The 24,722-nt window shown below is 50.0% G+C and overlaps 1 pseudogene; it reads right to left on the reverse strand.

Annotated features, from left to right (window-relative positions):
* Positions 1-6,465: 6,465 nt before the first annotated feature.
* On the reverse strand, positions 6,466-7,809 carry LOC144097599 (uncharacterized; annotated as a pseudogene).
* Between the last annotated feature and the right edge of the window lie 16,913 nt (positions 7,810-24,722).

Genomic DNA, 24,722 nt, shown 5'->3' on the forward strand with positions numbered 1-24,722 from the left:
CTCGCTTTCTTCAGTAAAAAACGCCAAGCTAAAAATTGAATGTTACTATGAGTGGAAAGTATACAACAGCATATAAATCGTATGTCATGCAGACCAAAAAGCATTCGTAATAAAAAAATATATAAGCATAAAGTAAAAGAACATTAAAAATAAAAAGATAAAAAATACATATAAAATAAAAATATATCTTTAAAAATAAGAAATAAATAAAGCGCAAATATCCCTTCAAATCAGGCATACAGCACACATCTCAGTACTCGTTTTCATAAAAAACAACACAAAACAAGCACCAAAACCACATGATGGATGATGAGGCACGTGTGAAAAATGAGAACACCGTCCGACGCGTTCCGTAAACTTTACGTTTACAGCTGCTTCGAAAGGGGCTGACGTCATTCGAAGCCCTCGTGTGAGGTGTAAACCGCGTAATGTAGGCTAACGGCGCCTGCAAACACATATTAAGTCGAGGCAACTAAATGAATAAGAATAATAGCCTCTCCCGCATTACTACTGTATGGCGGGTGTAATCCCAATGGTAACATATAACATGTGGCCCTGGGGGCAATCGAAATTTGGCCACCTGAGGGTGGAAAGAAATCATATTTAAAAAAATAACAGCGCGGATAAGGGGGACTTCAAGGGTAGAAAACACACCCGATATGTATCACCAACTCGCCCCCCTTTCTATCGTGTTGAAAGAAATCAATAAGGGAATGCTACTATAGCGACCCACAGCCGGGGGAGCAGGCCCGGGGAGACATCACTGATCTCCCCTGGGAAGTAGCGGAAGGGGTTGGATGGTTGGGTTATGAGAATTTGGAGGGCAATTGGGATAGCGAGTTTTTCGTTCAGATCCTTCGAATGTCTCGACTCCATTATTGAGCTGCCTGACCAGGACAGAGATGGCGTCGAGATTTCCCAATGGTGCGACGCCGCTCACGGGATGTCCAACCCCCCCCCCCCCCCCCTTAAAAGCAACGGGCTCCGACCTCCTGAGACAGGAGAACTTACGACGGGATTAGCCACCTGGGGCCCCTCCACGACAGCTGGTTCCACAGTCGGTACCGACCGCAGACCACGTCGTCGGGTATTCGACTTACAAATGCTGTTTCGGACGCCTCAGCTACCAGCCATCGAGTGTTTTTCACGGTTTTTGTAGCGGGAGCTACACAGGCTAACAGTCGAGCATTTAGCGGTACATGAGAGAGGAAAGTTGTGCGCATGCGCCGTTACCGTGGAAACCGAAGAGGAGCAAAGGGTGACGTGCAGTTCGCCGTCGCAGCGGCCGCGCGCCCGCTCCACCGTCAAAGCTGCACCGGATGAGTAGTGTGCATACGCCGATACCATGATAACCAGAGAGATCCCACTGCTGCTCCGCGTTCTTCGTCGCCGCCTCGCCGCTCTATCACCCGAACCTCCCGTCGCATGCGCAGGATTGCGTATAAAAGGCGGAGATGTAGTGGGCGTCTTGTGTCACAACATTACATGCATGCAGAGAAGGAGAGTACAGCCGCTGCTGAACGGTGGTATACACAAGAGAAGATTAACCCTCCCGATCCTGAGGTTGTAGTCTAGCAGTTGCCTTGAACCAAATAAGAACGCTGGAGTCTGTGTGTATGTGCATGAAACAAGATATCACCGCTGTCAGACATCTCCCTCTCTTCTATCGCGGTGAATAATGGTGAAGCCTGCTGTGTTCGGCTTCTGGAAAGCGACATTATCATCCAATGAGTCTACGTGGCACCGGCAACATCTGTCAAGCAGACGATTGATGTGGTTGCCACGTGTATACCAGCTTACGGCACGGTTTCACAGTTTTGTGTGACTTTGTGATTTCAGCCGGAAACAGGCCTCTCTTAGTCGTGCATGAAAGAAAAGTTTGACTTTAATTTAGCTTCGGACCCTCACGTCCAGACTACACAGTGGGGAGCTACTATAGAGCTTGTATAGAGCTTGTACAGTATTTCGATTTCGTGAAGCCTCTTTAGAGGCTCCACCAAATCGAAATACCGTATCGACAAAATGAGACTGCTGCATGGTACTCCACAGATCATCGGGCAGTCTTCTTCTCTATCAAGCAAAATGAATAAAAGATGTCTATACCCACTGTCTCTCACTGCTAAACATACAGTGACTACAACAAACTCAGTTATTGAAACGCACCTCTCGCTACGTATATTCTGGCATAGCCGAGCTAAGCCACTGCCAATTTTTTCAGGCACCGGAAGCATATGTGGTGTGATCCGACCAGTAGAGGCTTAGATCGTCAGCCTATCGACCCTCCGGCCGTCAGCGCCATGACCTAACACCTCCGCGGGAACCCACCTGTGCTTCGATCGAACGAACCATGCACTTATTTTCTGCCCTAGCTTGCTCAACGCCTACTTAGGAGGCACGAAATAATTGTGGGACGATAAAAGGAACCAGATATAAAGTGTCCCTGCCCGTACCACTAAGTATAACGGGAGTGCGAATCGCGTTACTTCTCCACGCGTGTGTTTCGGTAAAGATTACAGTTGCGTGTTCATGTCGTTGTCGTAAGCAAAAACTTCCGGGCTATAAATTTAATGCAAACACCCCTTTACACTTCCGTTACTGTTACGTACAACTAAACATGCCTGTCACACATATGCAAGAGCATGCTTCCTGTCGAATCTTTGTACTCATCCAGGAATTTTATGTGTGCATTCATATCGTCTAGTAAAATATTCTCGCCCTCTCCCCCTAGCTATTCAATGTCGCTTGCAATAGATACTTCCATTTTTCTGCTTTCCTCATTGACTTGAGACGACAGAGTAGCAGCGCTAAAGAACAAGGGCGACAGGAGAGACGAAGACAACACCAACTAGCCCCGCTTTCTGCCTGAAATTCCTCTTTGGTATTAGCTCCTGTCCCCACGTACACAAAGCCAATGAAAGTTTGCAACCATGCCACTTTTTTTTCGCCATAAATCTTCCTTGCATTCCTGTTGACCCTTCGCGAAATTATACTATTATGAATGAATGCCCCGATACCACCCCCTTTCTGTTGCCCTCTGTTGTATTGCAATATTCCCTTGCATAGCCACGATTCATCATCAACACAAACCTGACTACACCCACCGCAGGGCAAAGGCCTCTCCCATGTGTCACCAATAAACTCTGCCTTTTGCTAGCTACTGACACCGTATCCCCGCGAACTTCACAATTTCTTCTGCCCACCTTTCCCTCGCCCCTTTCTACTCTCTCCTTCTATTGGAATCAACACCGTTAGCCTCAAGGACCAGTGGCTGCCTTGCCTTCGCATTACATGCCCTACCCATTTCCATTTCTTCCTCTTCATTTCGACTAGGATGTCATTAACTCGTGTTTGTTCCCTCGCCCAATCCGTTCGCTTGCGGTCTCTTAACATTACACCTATCATTTTTCTCTCCATAGCTCGCTGCCTTGCCCTTAACTTAAGCTCTACCCTTTTAGTTATCCTACACGCTTCTGACCTAGGGTGAGTACCGGTAAGACACAACCGTTCTGTACTTTTTCCTTGAGGAACAGTGGTAAATTGAGATTCACGATCCGAGAGAACCTGCCGTTCGCGATCAACGCCATTCTTATTCTTCTAGTTATTTCACTACCATGACCCGATTCAGCAATGACTACCTGCCCTAAGTAGACATATTCACTTACGACTTCCAGCACCGCGCAACCGAATGTGAACTGCTATTTCCTTGCTAAACTGTTGAACATTATTTCGGTTTTCTGCATCTTTAGACCTACCATTCCCTGTACCTGTTTAAGTCATTGGTCATGTTTTGCAGTTGATCTCCCGAGTGACCCAGCAAAGCGATTTGATCAGCGAATCGTAGATTACAGAGGTTCTCTTCATTAACTTTTATCATCAAGCCTTCCTAATTCACGCCTCGGAATACCTCCCGCAAAAAGGCGAAGAACAGCATTGGAGAGGTCGTGTCTCCCTGCCTGACTCCCTTCCTCATTGGAATTTTATCGCTGACTTTATGCAGAACAGTGCGAGCTGTGCCGTTGTCATGATTACAGAGTGGTGGCTCCATGCGCCTAAGATCTGTTTCTGCTAGCTCATATACCATTAGTTCCTCATGTTTTAACTCTTCGATTTCCTCTCATTTCAGTCCGTTCCTGCCGCCTTGCATGGAAATGTACCCTTTGTCTGAATTAACTTGGCCCTGACGCTTGTGTCTATTCTTTTCTCCTACGGTTCCAACGCTTCTTTCATATTGCTTATTACGCCGGTTCGTCCTTGTCTACACTGAAGCCGTCAGGGCTCTGGTTCCCCTGTAAAAAACCTGCTGTCTGATGGACTATCCTACCCCTATTCTCTTACCAGTAGCACAACTGTAGGGAATCCCATCCTGTGGAAAATGGTGGGAGCCGGACTCGTATAGGGCCCTGTCAACGTGCCTTACGCAGTATCTAAATCGCTGAGTCATTACCCTAATGACACAGTTAGGCTCAACGATCCCCTTTCCATTCCCCTAGACTGCCTCGGGACCTCTGAGACTGTGCATGTTGCCATATGCACCCTCTCAGAGGCCCCTCTATGCCTATTCATAGCCACTTGCCTGTAAAGGTTCTGGCTCCTCCCCTTCAGCACATCGTTCTGGCCAGCATGGGTAACAGCAAGGTGTTCATTATCCATTTTGTCCCCTCCAACCTCCTGGGCTTTGGCCATTGCAACTACCATGCACTGCCCTGACTGGGCCTCAACCTGCACCCGACTGTCCGCCTTCACTGTCGTCAAAACGCCTTCCTCAACTCTCGCTGCGTTCGAGTCACCGACTACCAGAACCCTTCTGCAGTCTAGCTGTTCACTTCCTGCCTGCAATTGTTGCACTACGGATCGCGGTGGCTGGCCCTCCTGAAGCTACTGTCGTTCATCACCGTGCGCGTTGCTACATTTCCGTCTTCCCCACTAAAAGCTTGCTGCGCGGCCGCGCTGTAGGGTCGACGAGCCTCCGTGTTAGTGCTGCGTTCTGCCCTAGGAACACAGATTAGAAATGCGAGGGAAAGAAAGAATAACAGTTCCCTGCCCGCTCCGCCAGTTGGCACAACGGACTTTGTCTGAGAGACAACAGTCTTTAGTTGTACCGCGCTGTCCTTACCTTCCACCTGACTCTGCACCGAAGCGGGGTAACTTGCCGGGCGTGACTTGAGCGCCTCCACCTGCTCTTCAAGGGAGGCCTGCTGTTCCCGCTCTTTTCTCAGATCGCCCATAATTCGTTCCAGCAGGTCAGCCTTAGCCCCCTACTTCTTGAGTGACTCGGCGATCTAAGTTCCTAGCGACATCCTAGCTGCCCATTCTCTTTCTGTCGTCCAAACAGCGCCCTGAAATCGGTTGCATAACCAGCACATGAAGTTAGCCTCCTCTTCCTCGGCTAAACTCCCCAAATCCGTCTGGTCCGAATAAGACCAGCGCTTGCATTCCTTGCCCTGCACCAGCTACCTGCGCACCCTGGCTTTTCTTGCTTGCCGACCAATCTTTCTGAGCAGAAACCCTAAAAAAATCTTAAACAAAGCACTACGGCATGGACAATTCTGCTACTCCGCTAGCCTTCCAACATCTAACACAGTTTATAACTACCATAGCATGTACAAAAACACCCTTCAAGAAATCAACCAATAATAGCAAAGCACATAGCTTCGGGCGAATTCTACGGAGCTGAAAAAAACCTGTGACAGCTTCATGAGCCAAACGCTTTCGTTTCGGCATCCGCAAAGCCCACCCGTGTGTGTAATCACGGTGTTAGTCGTCTGCTAAAGGACCAATTGACTGTAGTGCACGGAGCGTCTGGGCAGAAAACTTTCGGTTTCCTTTTTAAGCCTGCACAGTTTGAATGCGAGCATGCGCTGCGTCCTGCCGGGCCCTCATGAAGCATTATCTCTTTTATGTACGTATACTTATCTTTATCGGGCGACCACGTTTCGCCGCCTAACCAGTGTTATCGCACAGCGCGGGACGCGCCTGCATCTATCCGAAGTTTCTGGAAAGACATCGATGCTTCTATTCGCTGTTTGTTGTAGCCGAACCTTATGTTATCTGATTTCACCGCCTGACGCGAATGGTGTGGAACTTTGTGGAAGGCACGCAGATCCCAACGATTAGTCTGGAACATTCCACGACTTCTATATAACAGCCGACGCGCTTGACCCGCAGAGCAGATTTTCGACGACCGCCGACCGTGTTCGCCGCTACCGTTGTGCTGTAAGTGTAGCCTCTTTTTGTGGGGACAGGTTCGCCCAATAAAACTTAGTTTTGTCTTTCACAGTATTGCTACTGTGTTCTTCAATGTCACCATCACGCTACATCTGGCATGCGAGAGGTACGCGGATCGATGCCCCGCACCTCCACCAGATAAGTACACGTGTCGAGATGGTCTCTGCGTCGTCTTCGTCGGCGACGGAGGATCTTCGTCAGTTCGACGAACAGCAACCGCACCTATATCGGTTGCTGCTTTTAGTTTTCCGGATATGGGCTCGCAGAGCGGCCCCGTGCTGGGACAGTGTATGGACGGCGCTGCGGCGACAGGTAGCGGCCTGGTGACGGCGACCGGGACAGCCGTCGAGGGCTCCACTGAGTAGCGGCGAGGTAATCGGCGATGTCACGAGGGCGTTCGCCTCCCCGAGGGCGCGGTGCGTCACGGCGAACCCTCGCAATCCCAGGTCGCGGTATGGGCATCGGCGGTACACATGGCCGGCTTCCCCGCAGTGGTAGCAGAGCGGGCGGTGGTCAGGAGCGCGCCAAACGTCGGTCTTCCTCGGGTAGCTGCGCTGGGCGACGGGTGGGCGTGTTGGCGGCGGCGGTGGTGGTCAACGGAATTGCGGCGTTACAGGGTCCTGTCGCGGTCGTGGAGAGGGACCTTGACGGCGGGCGACGGCGGCGTAGGTCATCGCTTCTGGCTGGGGCTGCGATGATTGTAGTTGTACCTCGGGAACTTCCAGCGATCGCTGGACTTCTTTCACAATTTCGGCAACTGAGGCCACTTGAGGTTGCGATGAAGGGAAGATCCTTTGAAGCTCCTCTCGTACGACTGCCCTGATGGTCTCGCGCAGGTCGTCAGTGGCCAGTGACTGAACTCCGGTGTAGTTTGCCGAGTTCGTGTGGCGGTTGAATTGTCGGTTCCGCATTTCGAGTGTCTTCTCAATGCTGGTGGCCTCGCGAAGGAACTCTTCTACGGTCATCGGTGGGCTTCGTATCATTGCGCCGAAAAGTTTCTCCTTTACACCACGCATCAGTAGGCGGACTTTCTTCTCTTCGGACATTTCCGGTCGGCGTGGCGGAACAGACGGCTCATTTCCTCAGTGAAGATTGCGATCGTCTCATTCGGCAGCTGCGCTCTGGTCTCCAGAAGAGCTTGGGCTCGCTCTTTTCGCAGGACGCTTGTAAATGTTTGCAGGAAGCTGCTTCGGAACAGGTCCCATGTCGTCAAGGTGGCTTCTCCATTCTCGAACCACGTCCTGGCGGCATCCTTCAATGCGAAATAGACATGTCGCAGCTTATCGTCGCTTGCCCAGCTGTTCAACGTAGCGACCCTCTCATACGTTTCCAGCCAGCTTTCCGGGTCCTCAAATGTGGAACCGCGGAAAGTCGGTGGTTCCCTGGGCTGCTGCAGCAGGATGAGGGACGCTGCGGCTGCCATTGGGGTTGCCTCGGCCACAATCTTCTTGGTCCTCCCAGGTAGAAGTACGTGCTCCGGGGGCAGCTGTTGAAGACGGCGGCTTGCTCGATTGTCCGGGACTACGTTCGTGTTCTCTTTGCGGTCCGGGCTGGATCACGGCTTGTCGGGGGCGTCCGGTACATTAACAAAAAAAAAGAAGCACCTCCAACAGATGCAACGTGGTGGTGATGTTGAAGAACACAGTAGCAATACTGTGAAAGACAAAACTAACTTTTATTGGGCGAACCTGTGCCCACAAAAAGAGGCTACACTTACAGCACAACGGTAGCGGCGAACACGGTCGGCGATCGTCGAAAACCTGCTCCGCGGGTCAAGCGCGTCGGCTGTTACATAGGAGTCGTCGAATGTTCCAGACTAATCGTTGGGACCCGCGTGCCTTCCACGAAGTTCTACACCATTCGCGTCAGGCGATGAAATCAGATAACATAAGGTTCGGCTACAACAGACAGCGAATAGAAGCATCGATGACTTTCCAGAAACTTCGGATAGATGCAGGCGCGTCCCGCGCTGTGCGATAACAATTGCTAGGCGGCGAAACGTGGTCGCCCGATAAAGATAAGTACACGTGTCAGTATTATCTCCTATTGTGATCTATTTATTTTCAGCCAAGAAAATGAAACAATACATTCCGGCGCTGTTGACCGGCAATCAACGCAGCTGCTCCTCGGCCTTCGTCAAATTGTGTCAATCCAGAAAAGAGACCATGTGCTTTGAGCAATATACACTCATTTTGCTCTATATCAACACAGAACCAAACCGGTAGAGTTGCCAGGCCATTTGCACATTACTAAGCTCATTCCGTACAACCTGTGCGTCCATTGCTACGGCAACACGGCTCACAGCAGTGGTTCTCTTTGCAACCGAGCACCGTCAGCTGAAAAAAAAAATGTTAATTACGAGCAGGTGTCATTCCGAAAAAACTTACTAAAAATGTGCGAACAGGTGAAACCCGTAAGAGAGGTGAAATTACGAACAAGAACAACAAGCGTTTATGGACCTCGCATGCGGAACATTGATGCCTCAAACAGAAAATGACATTTCCCTATGATTTACAAGGATTTCCCTATTCCCCGACGTTATTTTCTGCCCCTTAAGAGCTATAAGTATCATTCGAATGCCAACCGAGCGTTTTGTTCGGGAAATGTTTGGCACCGTGACGGCTTCAACAGGGGCTCCCAACCATTCGCTCACAGTCTGCTGGTCACACTGACAACAAATGCGCGGGTGCAATGCATGTCTTCAGAAGCGTAGAAAACCATTTTCGGCGGAGTTCCCGAGTTCGAACCCGACCGCGGCGCCAGCGTTTCGATGGAGGCGAAACGCAAAGGCGCCCGTGTCCTGTGAGATGTCGGTGCACGCTAAACATCCCCAGGTGGTCGAAATTATTCCGGAGCCATCCACTACGGCACCTCGTTCTTCCTTCTTTCACTCCCTCCTTTATTCCTACCCTTACGGCACGGTTCAGGAGTCCGTCGACATGGGAGACTGATACTGTGCCATTTCTTTTCCCCCAAAACCAATTTTCATGTTCATTTTCACCTGCTTCTCCTTTTCAATATTTTATAGAAAGTCCTTAAAGTTTACCTTCTACCGGTAGTTTAGAAAAGCGCACTTCCTTATTCTCACTGCGCGGGTGCAATGCGCGTTTGCACTAGAGTAGATCACGAAGTCTTCCGCGCACAAGTTTATAGTTTTTGGGTTTTCATGCGCCATCTTTTCTCCCGGCGCTCTTTAAAATTACAAGCCCGTACTAAAACTGCGAGAACGCTCGTTTTCGACACGTTTGTCCATTTTTTTCCAAGGTGACCACATTTTACCGCACCGTCAACAAATGTTACTCGAAAGAAGGTGCTTATTGTTGGGGGACGTAAAAAACTCCGCGTCCGCGTAAAACTCAACGTGCCACCATGCGAATCTAGCCGCCAGGCAAAGATTGGGGCGCTAACTGCTCACAACTGGTGTGCTCGTTTCGTGGCATGAGCAGATACGCGTAACTGAGCCATGCTGCGCCGACCGGCGTGATCAGCGATACTGCTCGAAACAAAGCCTTGTTTGGAAAAAATTAAACGTTCCTCACCTTGCCACTATCAGAAACAGGAGGAGTACCACGAGGCGCGCCAGAATACCCGGCAGGACACGGAGCGTGCGCGCCTCTTCACGAGCTGCGTAATTCGAGGTACCGGTCCGCGTGGCCAGTGTCAACTGCTTGAAATCAAGAGTAGTTAGGCAAAAAAAAAACAGTTCTCAACTTGCCATCGATAGAAACCGCACGAGTTCCACTTCGGAGACCAACAGAGACGCAAGAACACGCAGCCTGGGCGATAACAAAGGGGCGCGCACTCACAGGCGCAGCCGCTCAGACGACCGTTTCGCGGTTTCGTTCTTTCTAGTCTGCCCGTCGCCGGTCGCTCACGCCGCCCGCGCGCGCACATGCGAGCGCTAACGCTGATGACCCCACTAAACAGATGTGTGACAAACGAGTCCGTTGGAGCCAGAGTTCGCTGCGTGTCCGCTTTTTATAAATTTCTTTCTAAATGATTCAACTGTGACACACGATGCTTCAGGTGAACCGCGCCCATCCTCACTGCAAGGCAACGACGAAGCTGTGGTCCTTCAACGCCAAAGCCAGTGTAAGCGTGGGCGGCTCGATTTGTTCAGACTGCAAAAAATGACTGTACATTGTTGTGTGATAGCGCCAGCAACTAGCCAGCCTATGTTGCAGTAACCCTGCGCTCCTGATGAGATGCGCACGGCACGCTAGCGGGGGCTATAAGATTACGTGATTCCGATAACCAAGGTGCTTTTTTGGTTGGACCTTGGTCGTTTGTCGTCATAGTTGTTACCTTACGAATGATTTCTGAGCAGCCATTCGTTAAAGGAAAATCATTTGCTCAATACTCACTTCTGACCTTTCTGCGTTCTTTGTTAAGGCGATTTGGGTAACTCTTAAATGTGCAAAAGCCACTGGATTCTCTTGTTTTAATAAAATAATGGTACTGCCTGTTTTGGAAGCGTATTTGAACAACAAGTTTGGGAGTTAGCCATAGTTTGCGAAAGAGCCAATTTCGTTTCACAGTGTGTTACATGCAGCGTTTGAAATTAACAGATCGAGTAATGACACTGACCTAACCGTGATGCGCGTAGGTAGTTCGATTACACTGGAAAAATCATTAAAATTTACTATTACTTCCAACTTCAAAATTTAGATCTTTAGATTCATGGATTACGAAGAGTCCTCATACCATTCCTGGCGCAGTGGTGCACCGGTTAAGCGCTAATATGCGCCACTGCCCAGCGAGTGGCTTTTCCAAACACAACCACCGGTGGGGATTAATTGTGAGACGCGGGTTGCGCTTTCAGGGCAACCCATCGTGACCAATAATTTATTTAACAGCCACCAGCCACGCTGGGCAGGTTGCGATGGCGTCACAAGGTGCGGTGATTGTAAAACATTTTATTCGCCGGGAAGAGCTTGGCAAGAGGTCGCGTTAAGTGGTCGAGAGTACATAGGCCTCGACGACTTTGTCAGCCCACTCCACCGCCAAAACTTGCGTTCTGGGGTCAGAGCTAGCCAGCACGGTCTCCCACCGCTCGAGAGAAGGAGCTGTAACTAGATCACCCGGAGGTGGCTCTATTTTGCAGTCCCACAGGATGTGATCGTAGGTAGCACGTTGGCCACAGTGTTTGCAGTTTGGGTGGTAAAGATCTGGATAAATGTGCGCGAGGAGTGATGGGGTGCGTATCGATCTCGTCTGTAGACGACGCCACGTAACCTCTTGTTCTTTAGTAAGTCTTTTGTCTGGAGGGGGAAAAATTCTCCTCTCTAGTTTAAAATGATTGGTGAGATCATGATATGTGATCATTGAGTCCTTCGTGAAATTCAGGGAGCCAGACTCATCCACTGCCCGGTCGACGAAACCTCGGGCTTTATTGTGGGCTGCCTCGTTCCCCGGATTCCCCGAATGGGCTGGGACCCATATCAATTCGGAATAATTTGGTGAGAATTTGGTTGCGTTAAGGATTCTAAGGGAGGTGTTTGTAATTCGCCCTTTAGCGAAATTATTGATACCCATTTTGGAATCGCTGAGGATGATGCTCCCTTGGGTATGTGCTAGGGCGAGGGCTATAGCCGCCTCTTCTGCCGTTTCAGAGGATTTCGTTTTGATTGTCGCCGAGACGATGTGGTCACCATTCTCGTTCACAACCACAACTGCAAAGGCATTGGTATTTTTGTATTCTGCCGCATCTACATAAAGTGTTGCAGCGCACTGTCTGTATTTCTTATGTAAGGCTTTGGCTCGTGCTTGTATTCTACCCTCCTGGTGTAAGGGGTGCATGTTTTTGGGGAGTGGTTTGATTAGTAGGGCCGTCCTATAGGTGCGGGGTAAGTCTACTTTAGCATCGTTATTCGTAGGTTGAAAGTTAATTCCGAGCCTGGTAAGAATACTCCTGCCAGTTCTGGAATTGGCTAATCGAGCTGTTTGAGCCATTAAATGGGCTTCTTTCAGTTCATTGTAGGTGTTATGTATTCCTAACCTCATAAGCCTTTCGGTTGAGGCATTTAGTGGGAGTCCTAACGCAGCCTTATAGGCCTGCCGTATCAAGCTATCCAATTTGTCCTTTTCTGCTTTCGAAAATTTCAGATAAGGGGTGGCATAGAGTATCCTGCTCAGCGCAAAGCCCTGCACTAGGCGGCATAAATCTCTTTCCCTCACCCCTTGTCTGCGGTTTGCTATGCGGCGGAGTAATCGCGCCGTCGCTTCTACCGTGCGTTTTAGCTTAGTGAGTGTGTCAGTATTTTTTCCATTTGTTTGTAAATACAGCCCCAGTATTCTCATGGTCTGTACCTCTTTGACAGATCGTCCATTAACATAGACGTTTATTTGCGGGGGGGATGTCGTGGTACGCGTACCTCTTTGTTTACGACGGATCACGAAGAGTTCAGATTTTTGCTCAGAACAAGTGAGGCCGGAATCCCATGCGCATGCCTCGATGATGTCCACTGCTGCTTGGAGTGTGTCTTCTATGTAGCTTTCGCATCCTTTGGTTACCCAAAGTGTGATGTCATCTGCATAGAACGTGTGATGTAGGTCTGGTATTTGTGCCAGTTTGGGGGGAATTTAATGAGGGAGAGGTTAAAAAGGAAAGGGGACAGGACGGAGCCCTGTGGCGTTCCTTTACTTCCTAGTTTGATTGGGGCAGACTCTATTGTTCCGACCGTTATCACTGCTTTTCTGTTAGTGAGGAAGGATCGGATGTAGTTGTACGTCCTTTCTCCGGGGTTGATTTCTGACAAGTTTGTCAAGATGGCTTTGTGGGTGACGTTGTCGAAAGCTTTAACAAGGTCTAAACCCAATATTGCTTTCGTTTCTGTTCCCTCGTCAGCTTCAATTATGTCCTTGTTAAGCTGCAAGAGAATGTCCTGGGTAGATAGTTGGGCCCTGAATCCTAACATTGTTTCAGGTAGGAGGTTCATGTCCTCCGCATAGTTTTGGAGCCTATTGAGGATGACATGCTCCATGAGTTTGCCTAGGCATGATGTTAATGAAATTGGGCGTAGATTCTCAGTGCTGAGTTTCTTACCCGCTTTAGGAATAAAAGTGATTTTCGCGTGTTTCCACTCTGGTGGTATGTTGCCTGCATGCCAGTATTTGTTCATAAGGTCTGTAACCGCCGCGATCGACGTTGCGTCTAAGTTCCTGAGAGTCTTATTTGTTACTTTGTCTGGTCCTGCCGCAGATGTTGTCCGCAGTTTTCCAATTGCGTACCAGACCTCTGCGTCTAAATTTGGATTAGGAGTCCCCCGGTAGTCTGGTTGTGTGGTACTATCATCCGTGTTTAGATAACGTTCTGCTAGCTCTTTGATTAGGTCTTCAGTTGTACCCTCATATTTATGTATGAGTCTGTACAGTTGACTTTGTTGCACGGGACGTGTTTGTTCTGGATCGAGCAGGTGTCTTAGAAGATGCCATGTCTTCTTATTTCCGAGCTGTCTATTGACGCTTTCACATATTTGGTTCCATTGTTGTGCGGTGATCTAAGTGGCAGTAGGCCACTTGAATTTTCGCGGACGATGTCGACACCGATGACGAGATTGGATTTTCAGCAGAACGGTAGCCTTAACGCTCTCGCGTTATTGTAGCTTTGAATGGCAAAGGAAAAAAAAATTAAAGGATGGTTACCACTGCTTAACCCCAGCAAACAACATACCTCCGCAGGTGCGCTCAGAAAGGATGGAATGTCTCAGTCCCAGTACAACAGTTATTGAATATTTCCAGGCCGTAGAGGCAGGACACAGAAACACGAGCAAAAGGGCAGTGCGCCCACTAATGCTCTAGAAACGTTTTTTTTAGAGTGTTAAGCAGAAACAAAAACAAATAATAGCATTTTGGTCCCGGAAAGGTAACTGAGAGAAGGTTTTCGCTCTTGCACTCGCCGTTTTGAGAGACCAAACAGTGTTGTTCGAACAGCCGAAGGAAGCGCAGTTCACCCCGCATCTCTTTCGTGTGCCGTCGGCTCCATGCTGCAGGCAGGCAGGCGACGGCGGTGTGCCTTTCCATCGCACAGCCGGGAGCGGCGGTCACCAACGTGCCTGTCTTTTATAGTGTTTTCAACTTCAGCACGGTGCGGCGGTCCCTGCAGGCGTCTCCAACTACCAGCAGTCCTCGTTGCGCCGCTGCCTAGCAGAGGCGCAGTAATGGCCTCCCGTTGCTCGCCCGACTTCCTCGCTGGACCGAAGCCATCTTGCAAACACGTATTCGCGCAGCCCCTAGCCGCTCGCGCGCAAAGCCCCAGTGCGCGGCAGCTCTTGCTCTCATGACTGGGCTGTCGTGAACTTTGTAGCTACGGATTCATGGCAGCTTTCCCGAGCACCTCGGCGTGCCCACATAATTCCTTTTGGAACTGGTGCAGCGTCGCGCGGCGCATCGCAAGTCTTTTGCGCAGCTTCACGGCCCTGCACCATAATGGCGCTTTTACAGGCGTCGTTCGCGCCAGCGGATTTCAAGGCAATGGGCGACTCCTAGCGCGCACTTTGTATCCCTCAGCGCCTCCGACGACTGTGGCGTGTTGTTGGTGGCAGCGTGGCCGTCCACTGCGGTCATAGGCGGGTGAGATCTTCGGAGGCCCACCAGACTCTTGCTGCGAGTGCCCATGGATTAACCTGCTCTACGTACATTTCCGTCCTGTCGCAGCGGTATAGTTTGCGTTGTGTTCGCGTCGCTGACTCCCAACCCGCCCCCACCGGATTACTTGTGCCTTGATCACCTTGATCTCGCCTCCCACGCCGTATTGTACGTGCCGCACGCGTGGTCTGCTGTACCATGGGTGCGGCGAGCCAGGGCTCCTACCTCAAGACGCCCCCCCCCTTTCCATCCGGCTCCAAGCAGTCTTATCTCCACACTTAGTCCCAAGAAAAAAAAAACAAGTTGTAACGAAAATATAACGCGTATGTTTGAGCGTTTGCTGTGCCGTGAGGAGGCGCAGGACAGAAGGCTGCGTTGAATGCATATATATATATATATATATATATATATATATATATATATATATATATATATATATATATATATATATATATGTATTTGCAGTTTTACTTTATCCCGGCGTTTTCGTTGGCAATGTCGTCAAAGTATGTTGGTTTATGCTCGTTTTTTTTTTATTTTCGCATCATAGAATTAATTTTTTTTCCTGTTTTGATAACACGCTCAAGCTTCCTCCGAGGCTCCTGTGATAGGCAAAGCGAGAGGTAGGTTTCACCCTGCAGAAAATCCCTGACCTGAAACCGCGTATCTGTATCGCACGCCCATATCGTCTTTTCTTTTTGCATGCAGGTTGCTCTTTATATTCGTTTGCATTTGCGTGTGCACATATGCTTTTGTACTCTTTAGAATGTTTTCTTAAGGTGCATCAACTTTCAGCCTGTATTATGTTTTTATTGCTTCATTTTTTCACATTTTTCAGAGCTAGAGAAAAATTTGGCCATTATTATATGCTGGTGCCGTAGTGCTCCGTACATTGTGTTAAATGGTGCATACATTTGCATCTCCTGTTTGTGTTCATTAAAATGCGAAAAGCACATCTGATAAACTGAAATTTCATCTGTATTGCGCTGCTAATTCGTGTTATATGGGCGGGATAGTGCGTCTTTTTGAATTCATATTTTCTTTTTGTGTAAAATTCTAGCACATTTCATGTTCTAGTAGCGGGAGCAGCCCAGCACAAAACGAAGAGAGAGGCGGGAATCGACGCTGAATAACAACCAGATTTTTAATGCACGTTCGTCGAATATATACATCTCGCTCGTGGAGGAATCGCCGCTAGGGGCCCGAGTGAGCGGACGCGTCTCGCATCGACTCCGCCAATTTCTGGCTCCTGTGCCCAGCTAAATCTTCACAAAGACCCATCAAGACCCTCAACGTATTCAGGAAGGTACACGGGCTCCAACCGTTATCATCTTTTGGATATGCCCGATTATTTACAAGAACTGGCAAGTGAAAACGTCTCCGCCTGCTGTTCCGCTGCGCTAAGCCTCGCCTCATCGAGGCGAGCCTCGCCGGCGCGCTGCGTTCCTCACTCACCGGCAGCGCACCTACCCCCAGCAGCCATGGAGGTGCAAGCGCATAGGGAAGACCTTCGTCCCAGTGAGTGGACCCCGATACGCCGCGCGTACAAGGGTGAAATCTCAAGCGCGGAAGCGCTTGCCATATCCCATTAAGCAGCGTCTGTTTCATCTACGCCTACGGCGTCCGCGTCCGCTACCCCTGTGACTTTCAAGCCTACATACATGCCTCAACAAGAACAGCTGCGCGCGACGCATGCAGTCGCACACCGAAGCAAACAACTTGCTTCACTCCCTCCCGGCCCTATAGGGGTCGTTTACCGACCAAGAGGAGGCCTCGCTTTGAAAGGCACCATGGCGCAGCCGCTCCTGCAAGCCCTGCAAGTCAGCGCTGCTGGCCGTGACCTCGGGGATATTCACCTGAGGATCCACCCTACGAATAACAGCTTCACGGTCGCTACCCCGCACGAGACAACTGCCCTTCACCTCGTCCAGCTCAGGGAAGTGGTCCTCCAAGAGACCGCTTACCGTGTCGAAGCCTACATTGCACCGCCGGCGGCTGCTGTGCGTGGAGTCATCTCGCAAGCCTACTGGGAGGAGACGCCGGAGCAGATGCTACGGGACCTCCAGACCCGCAACCCGTACGCTAACATCATTGCAGCCCGCAGAATGGGTAGGACTCATTCCGTTCTTATCACCTTTGCGCACGGACCAGTCCCGCATACCATACGCTACATGAGTGTAGTGTACAGATGCACGCCGTACAAGGGAAGTCCAGACGCGTGCACGAACTGTCGTCGGCCGGGCCATAGGTATGACGTGTGCCCGCACCCCAAGACTGGTCTCTGCCCACGGTGCGGAGGCAAGCATGAACCGCAAGATGTGCCCTCCTGCATCCCGACCTGCATTCTCTGTGGAGGCCAGCACCTCACGGGCACCGGCTCGTGCATGGCTAGAAATCGCACCGCCCAACCACGCAACCCATCGCCCCAGAAGGCAATGCCCCCTAACAAGGATGACTTTCCTCCGCTGCAAACTAACAAGAACTACTTTCCTCCGCTGAAAACGACCCTCCCGTCTACTGCAACATGGGCCCCCAAGGCTGCCGGGACGAACACAAGGACCTGCCAGGACCCGGACGTGAAGGCTCTGCGAGAGGAGGTAAAACAGCTCAGGGCAGCCCTCTCTACCGCCACCTCTGCTGTATCTCCCAATCCACCACCCCCCTCCCCTTCACCCACCCAACGCGCTCAACCTCCCCCTAAAAAAAAGAAGGCCTGATGAGAGCCCAGTCGAACCAATAGACCTAGACGCCAAATTTCAGGCCTTCGCCCAAAACTTGGAAGCCAGGCTCACAGAGCGCATTACTGCGCAGCTCACTGCACAGTGCCAGCTTATGATTGAATCTACCATTACCCGTCTAATGGATAGTGTCATACGTAGCATCATGACCAAGGTAGAGGAGCGCATAACTGGCCTCACTCCTGGACTCTCAACGGACTATCCTCCCATAATTCCACTCTCCACACCCCTCCTTCCCCTCACTACGCAACAACATGACTCCTCCGACGGGCCTTAATTCTTTACAGATTATTCAGTGGAATTGCAGGGGCTTTCGGCGAAAGCGCGATCCTCTGCAGCAAATTATAGCAAGTTCGTCATCCCCACCAGACATTATCGCCATTCAGGACGCCAATGTTTGCAGGCAGCTGCCAGGATACACTTTTATCCCATCAGACCCCACTGATCTTCCTCGGGTGGTCACATATGTCTGTAAATCCTTGCATTACGTGGAGCACGTAATTACCTCCCCTATCGCTAACAGCCTTATTGAAGTCTTACCGCCCACACCTGCAAAATCAAGCCTGTTCTTTCTTAACTGCTACCTTCTCCCACGTCAGCCAATTAACTTACTGCCCTCACTTCTCAAATCCGCAACCCAGTTGGCCGGATCAAACCCCCTACTTATTGCCGGAGATTTTAATTGCGCTCACGTGGACTGGGGCTATCGGCGCACCAACCACACAGGCACAGTTTTGTACAATGAGACGCTGGCGCTCCACCTGACCATCTTTAATGATTTCAGCTTACCTACGCGGATTGGTAACAGTGTTACTGCCGATACTAGCCCAGACCTCACGCTTGGTAGAAACTTGGATCATCTGCAGTGGGAAAGAATGCTTTCCACACTAGGCAGCGATCATCACCTAATTCGAATAACGCTAAACTATCGCCGATCTCAGCGCAAATTTACCATTAAGCACACTAATTGGGACGCGCTCCGCAAATTTAGACAAGCGCAGCCAACACAGGCCCCCTTCGACCTAGACACCTGGATTATTCAGTTGCAAAAAGACATTCGCCAACGCACTCAAACGCTCGACTCTACGCCAGACACCCCTGTTATTGACAGCAAGCTCGCCCACCTCCTCCAAGCACAGGACAAAATAGCGCAAAGGTGGAAGACTCAGAAGCACAATAGGAGACAAACTCAAACTTGGCCAGATTCAATCCCAAGTAATACAATGTGTTGCCACTCTTTGCAAAGCTAACTGGGCTCATGTTTGTGACGGTCTCCGCGGCAATCTCTCCACATCCCGCGCTTGGCATCTATTACGGCACATGCTAGACCCCATGCAATCCAAATCTCAGACGCGCCTTAGCATTCGCCGCCTCGCTCACAACCATCGACAGGACACCGACGCCTTCCTCGCCCAGGTGAAATGCACCAATACAACCCCTGGTCACCCTTGCAAGTATCCTGATTATGTAGGCCCATCCCAGCCCGAACTTGACGCCCTTAATACAGAATCAGAATTTCGCGCCGCCCTATTGAAATTACGGAATACCGCTCCCGGAGATGATCGAATTACCAATGCAGCTATCAGAAATCTTGACGATGCTTCCATCACTGACTTAGTCAACTACTTTAACGAATGTTGGAGGCAGGTACTCTCCCTGCCTTGTGGAAGCATGGAAAAATTATTTTTATTCCAAAACCCCACAAGCCTATCACCCTAGGCAACATCCGCCCCATTTCTCTTACATCATGTCTAGGCAAGGTCTTCGAGCACATAATTCTTGCTCGGCTAACAACGTACATGGAAGACAACCACCTTTTCCCCCACAGTATGCTCGAATTTCGTGCGCATATATCTGCGCAGGACGCCCTACTTCAAATTGCGAATGACGTGCTTGATGATACCATCCCCCACCACACTAAAGCTATCCTGGCAGTTGACCTCACCAAGGCATTTGACAGAATTCGACACGATGCCATCTTACGGGAACTGCAGGCTCTACAGGTAGGCCCTAAAACCTACAATTACGCTCGCGCGTTTCTCTCGGGCCGCACTGCCTCCCAGCACATAGATCAGATTACCACATCCCCTTATACACTCGGAGAGCTCGGAACCCCTCATGGGGCGGTCCTTTCTCCCCTTTTCTTTTACGTTGCTCTCATCCCCCTAGCTCACAAACTGGCTCTAATCACACACCTAAAGCATACCCTGTACACTGATAATATTACCACATGGACCACTCATGGCTCTGACGGGGAAATTGAGGAAACTCTTCAGTTAGCAGCAGACACCATCTCCTCTCACGCGTCATCCATCGGGCTCGAATGTTCCCCATCTAAGTCCGCGCTCTCTCCTAATTAGGCCAAAATCTAGCGCTAACTCGCCCATTCAAATCAATTTAAAAGGATCCCCTATCCCCATCACACCCGCCCTCCGCATCCTTGGCCTCCACTTGCAGGATTCTGGACGAAATAACATACCCTTAAAAGGCTCAAGGCCTCCACGCAATCCGTGTTGCACCTTCTACGCCGAGTGTCCTCCCTTAACAAGGGTTTAGACGAAGCGGACAACATGAAAGTAGTGCAGGCATTTACGCTTAGCCGCATTCTATACGCAACCCCATATCTCAAATTGAACCGCACGGAAACCGAACGCGTGAACGCAATGATCCGCCTTGTGACTAAGGCAGCCCTAAACCTACCTCGTAGCACTAGCACAGCCAAACTTCTTGCACTAGGCATGCATAACATCATTGAGGAACTAGTTGACGCGCACCTTCAGACACAGTACCTTAGACTTGCCACGACCGCCACTGGCCGCCATATACTCTCCTCCCTTCGCATCAACATACCCGCTTACCAGTCAGCCCTTATACCCATCCCTCGACACATCCATACACCTCTCGTTGTGAAACCCCTTCCTCGAAACGTCCATCCCCGATATCACATCCCTCGCCGCGTAGCTCGTGCTAATGCCCTCCATAAGTACTATGGGCAAGCCCACGATGCCGTTTGGGTAGATGCCGCATGTACAGCGCATGAAGCGGTAGCAGTTGCCTACAATCCAACCCTACCTCACCCCCTAACTCACCGTCTTCCCTCGGGCTCTACGCCTGAGGAGGCAGAGGAGATCACCATCGCCGTAGCCCTTGCACATTCGGACGCCCAATACATCTTCAGCGACTCCAAAACGGCTCTGTCCAACTTTGCCAGGGGCAGGATTCACGCCCCTGCCTGGCAATTGTTGAACACCCTTACCCAAAATTTACCACGCAGGGTAGAGCTTCAGTGGGTGCCGGCTCACTCTGGGAACCCTGGAAACGAGGCTGCCGATAAATTGGCCCGAGGTCTGATTTGCCGGGCTCAGAACAGTCTCGATCCAGGATTCTTGAGGGAGCGGGCGCACACCTTTGCGGAGCTCACGCAAATACCCCGTTTGGACCGTCGGACTTACCCTCCTCCCCACCCCTCTTACGCACTCCCAACAGATCCTCTTCAGACGCCTCCAGACCCGCTCTCTGTCATCCCCTCAGCTTTTATCCCACTATTGCGGCACATCCCCTGCATGCTCCCTATGTGGTGACCCCCACGCCACACTCTCCCATATCCTTTTCGGCTGCCCTGCTGACCCTCCCCCGCGGGGACAGCACGCCATCTCGAGCTGGGAGGACTGGGAGGTCCTGCTTATGTCTGCAGACCCGACATCGCAGCTTGCTGCGGTGACTCGGGCTGCCGACGTCATGTCCCGACATGACCTACTTGATGCAGTGCGGGACCGCGCAGTGGCCCAGGGACCCAGCTTGGTCTAAAACTCGCTTGCTGAATAAAGTTTTTCTGTCTGTCTGTCTGTCTCACTCGTGCAATAAGGAAAGGACAGAAGCCTGACAAACGCATAAGATATACGCGTGGTAAAAGATTAGGAGAACGCACGCAGATAATCAATTTCGCTGTCACGAAACACTATCGAAAGTATGCTGACGCATATACGTCGTTCTTTTGTCGGATGTTGAAGGCTTCTTCAATCTCCCTGGTCCGTTGATCAAAATATAAGGGGTAGACTATTGTGTTGCTAAGCTTTTGGTGACATTTATCCTCGCTGCAATGTTTTGCTAATTCACTGCTGATCCCTAAAGACCCCTTTAGGGATGTTTTGTGCTCTCGAAGCCGTTCATTCAAACAGCGCCCTGTTTGACCAATTTAGGTGCATCCGCATGACAGAGGTATTTTATAAACCCCCTTTTCACACATTTTACATGCTTTTTCTGGTGCTTTTTCTTGCATTTATTTTTCGATGTTGACTTTGGCGCACAGGCTTCTTAATTTGTTGGGCGCTGACGCAAGCACTTTTACACAAGCTCTTGCGCCTACCTTTTTGGGACTGTGTGAAATGCCATTTTTGTAAGGAAGGACCGCGTACGGCTTCCTTTCTTCTGATGTGGCTGTGACATATTTTCTGCCTCTAAGTGCTTGCAGAATCCCTTCTGCGACACTGGATAGGAGTCTCGTCGGGTAACCTGCTGCTTTCAGCCGACTGTTCTGGGCGTCAAAACGGCCTTGAACTTTATGATGACAGGATCTCGTCAATGCGGCTCTCATTGCTGCTTTTGCTAAGGACTAGGATGACTAGAAGAACTAAGACTACAAATAACAAGTGAACTCCTAGAAAACAACGTTATGCGATTTCTTCACGAAGCTAGAAGGGACTGCTCGCCTACACATCTGCGCTACGGTGGCTAGAAGGGGAGGTGAGAGCATCGGCCGGCGCGGAGTGTAGCAAGGTATCATGCTTGCAGCGGCGGCGCTGCTGTCGACACTTAGATCGCGCCGGCGGCTCGCTACCGCTGCTCGCGCGCTCCGTGAGCGAGGTAGTGTTGCGTTGTTTTAGCGTCGAGGAGCATGCATTGACTATGTGACGCTTGCCCACCACAAGAACATAAAATGCTAATCGGCCAACGTGGCCAGTCATTCTAAGCAGGAAGTTAACAAGCCTAGCATTACATGCAAACGTACTAGACGCGCGAGTAAAGCCGACGGGTACGAGGCTCTCGCCAAAAATTTTCTTTAGCTATTTTTGCCCGTGAAAGAACGCAACAAGTTGTTGCCAAAAAAAGTGCTGGATTTCTCCAGTGTTTTTCTCAAGCCATAAAGAGCAACAGGGCCCTTGCAGTACACCACAAAATTTTATTGCAGGGATGGACAAGTATTTGGGCAAAGCCAGCCAGTAAGGGCAAACAAGTGATGCAGCCTAAAACAGAACACAAAAAATTAACGCACCATGCAAGGGACAACACACCCTCAGGTAGCATGCCTCAGCTTAAGGTGCCGCATTCTTTGCCTCTTTCCCTCTCTAGCCTTGTTCTGTGCTTGTACTAGAAAATGTAGCCTTGTTAGAGCATAAAACTTCACAACATGATTTGTTACTTCTGTGCTGTGTTTGTCGCAGCCAACTGTACTTAGCCAGTTCCTTGCCAAAGAGGGAATCAAATCCATCACACTGTTGGCATTTCGCCTATTGACACTGAAACAATGTGTGAACGAATCCTCTAGCTTCACAATCAATTTCTGAAGCTCCTGAGATGGATATAGCAAGCCTCCATTATCAACCTCTTGTGTAAGGCAAGCTTCCTTTGGAAGTTGAGAGCCAGCTGGAAGGAGCAGTGCTCTAGAGCAGCCATGGCACTTTGTTTTGCTGAGAATTTTCCGAGCAACATATCCTGCGACATAGTAGGAAATCTACGAGTCACTCCTTATTGCTACAGTGGCATCATGATCAGCAAGTAGATCGCAAGATGCAAGCACCTCATGAACTTCGTTCAGGCACCCAATATCCATCAGCTGATCACGCTTTCCTTGAATGCTTCCTGGCCTTTCACTGGTTGCCGAGAGCAGGCTCTTCATCAATGAGGGCGACACATTTCCATTTGGCGGGGCCTTTACTAGGCTACAAAATGACAAGCAATTCACTGATATCAAAAACTGCGACGCTGTAGGGTGATCATTATTGCCTGACAATTGCCTAAGGATACAGAATAAATTTTCTAAGCGATCCTGACTCAAACGAGAGGTCATTAGGTACTTGTAGTCAAGCTCTTCTGTGAGGTAATCAAGAAGGGACATTGTGCTTGTCAGCGTAACACGAAGCCCTTCAGCTGTGCCTTGCGTAAGAAAGCCTACTTTCCCTATTTGTGCTTCCCAGGCGTCTATGTAGGCTAAGAAATCCTTCACCTCGGTGCAACGTTTAGAACCAATGCGCATAGCACCACGACTGCACCTGGATGTCATAGCTGCTATCAGCTTAGACATCCGCCTTACAAATGATGCTGTTGCTGCACTCGAGCCAGCACCGCACACCCGTTCAATGCCATCTTGGTACGCATAGAGCCCTCTCAGTACCTCGTCGCTAAATAGTGAAAAAGCAAAGTTGACCTTCATTTTCTCGAATCCATTCGGCTCAATGACTGCCCTAGTTACATGTGGCATTGCTTTTAGCCTTACAACATCCCTGTTGTCACATTTCCAGGCTTCTATTACCACATCCATTCTAACGTATCCTTCAGGTGTGTGAAAGCCTTTGGACACAACAGAATTACGTACACATTTAACCAGATGAGGAAAGTCCAACAAAAAGTGCAGACTTCTTTTGTCGTCTGCAGGGTGCTTGACCTTGCAGACTATCTTCTTGGCGGTCCCTTCGATGCCAAAAGCACGCCACATGCTCCTGTTCCATGATGCAGCGTCCGTTGTAACAAAATCCACAAAAAGGCCGGACTTTTCAGCTACTAATGTGATGTCAACCACAATATTTGAAAGAACATCTGCTTTCACATTGCTATGTGAACCAAAGGTGGCAAGGATCTGCTGGAAGTTGCCAGAAAATGGCTGAAATAATACCACTAGACCATGGTCACAGGTCTCTTTGCTTTGGTCTGGAGAAGTGTAAGCACCCAGATCAACGAAGCCCTCAATAAAACCACTGTTTGTCACTTTAAGGCGTTCTGAAAGCTTCATTTCGTCAATCAGAATGCCTCCATGCCTCTCAAACTGATTCATGCCCTTGGTTTTTTCGGCGATTGCGGCAAACATATTCTCATTGAGGCCAAAAGAGCTCTTATAGCCCTTCATATACTTGTGCAGGCAACTCTTGCTAGGGAGTACCATCACCTTTTGCTTACGTA

Source organism: Amblyomma americanum, chromosome 7 (genome assembly GCF_052857255.1).
Source record: "Amblyomma americanum isolate KBUSLIRL-KWMA chromosome 7, ASM5285725v1, whole genome shotgun sequence".
Classification (NCBI taxonomy): Eukaryota; Metazoa; Arthropoda; class Arachnida; order Ixodida; family Ixodidae; genus Amblyomma; species Amblyomma americanum.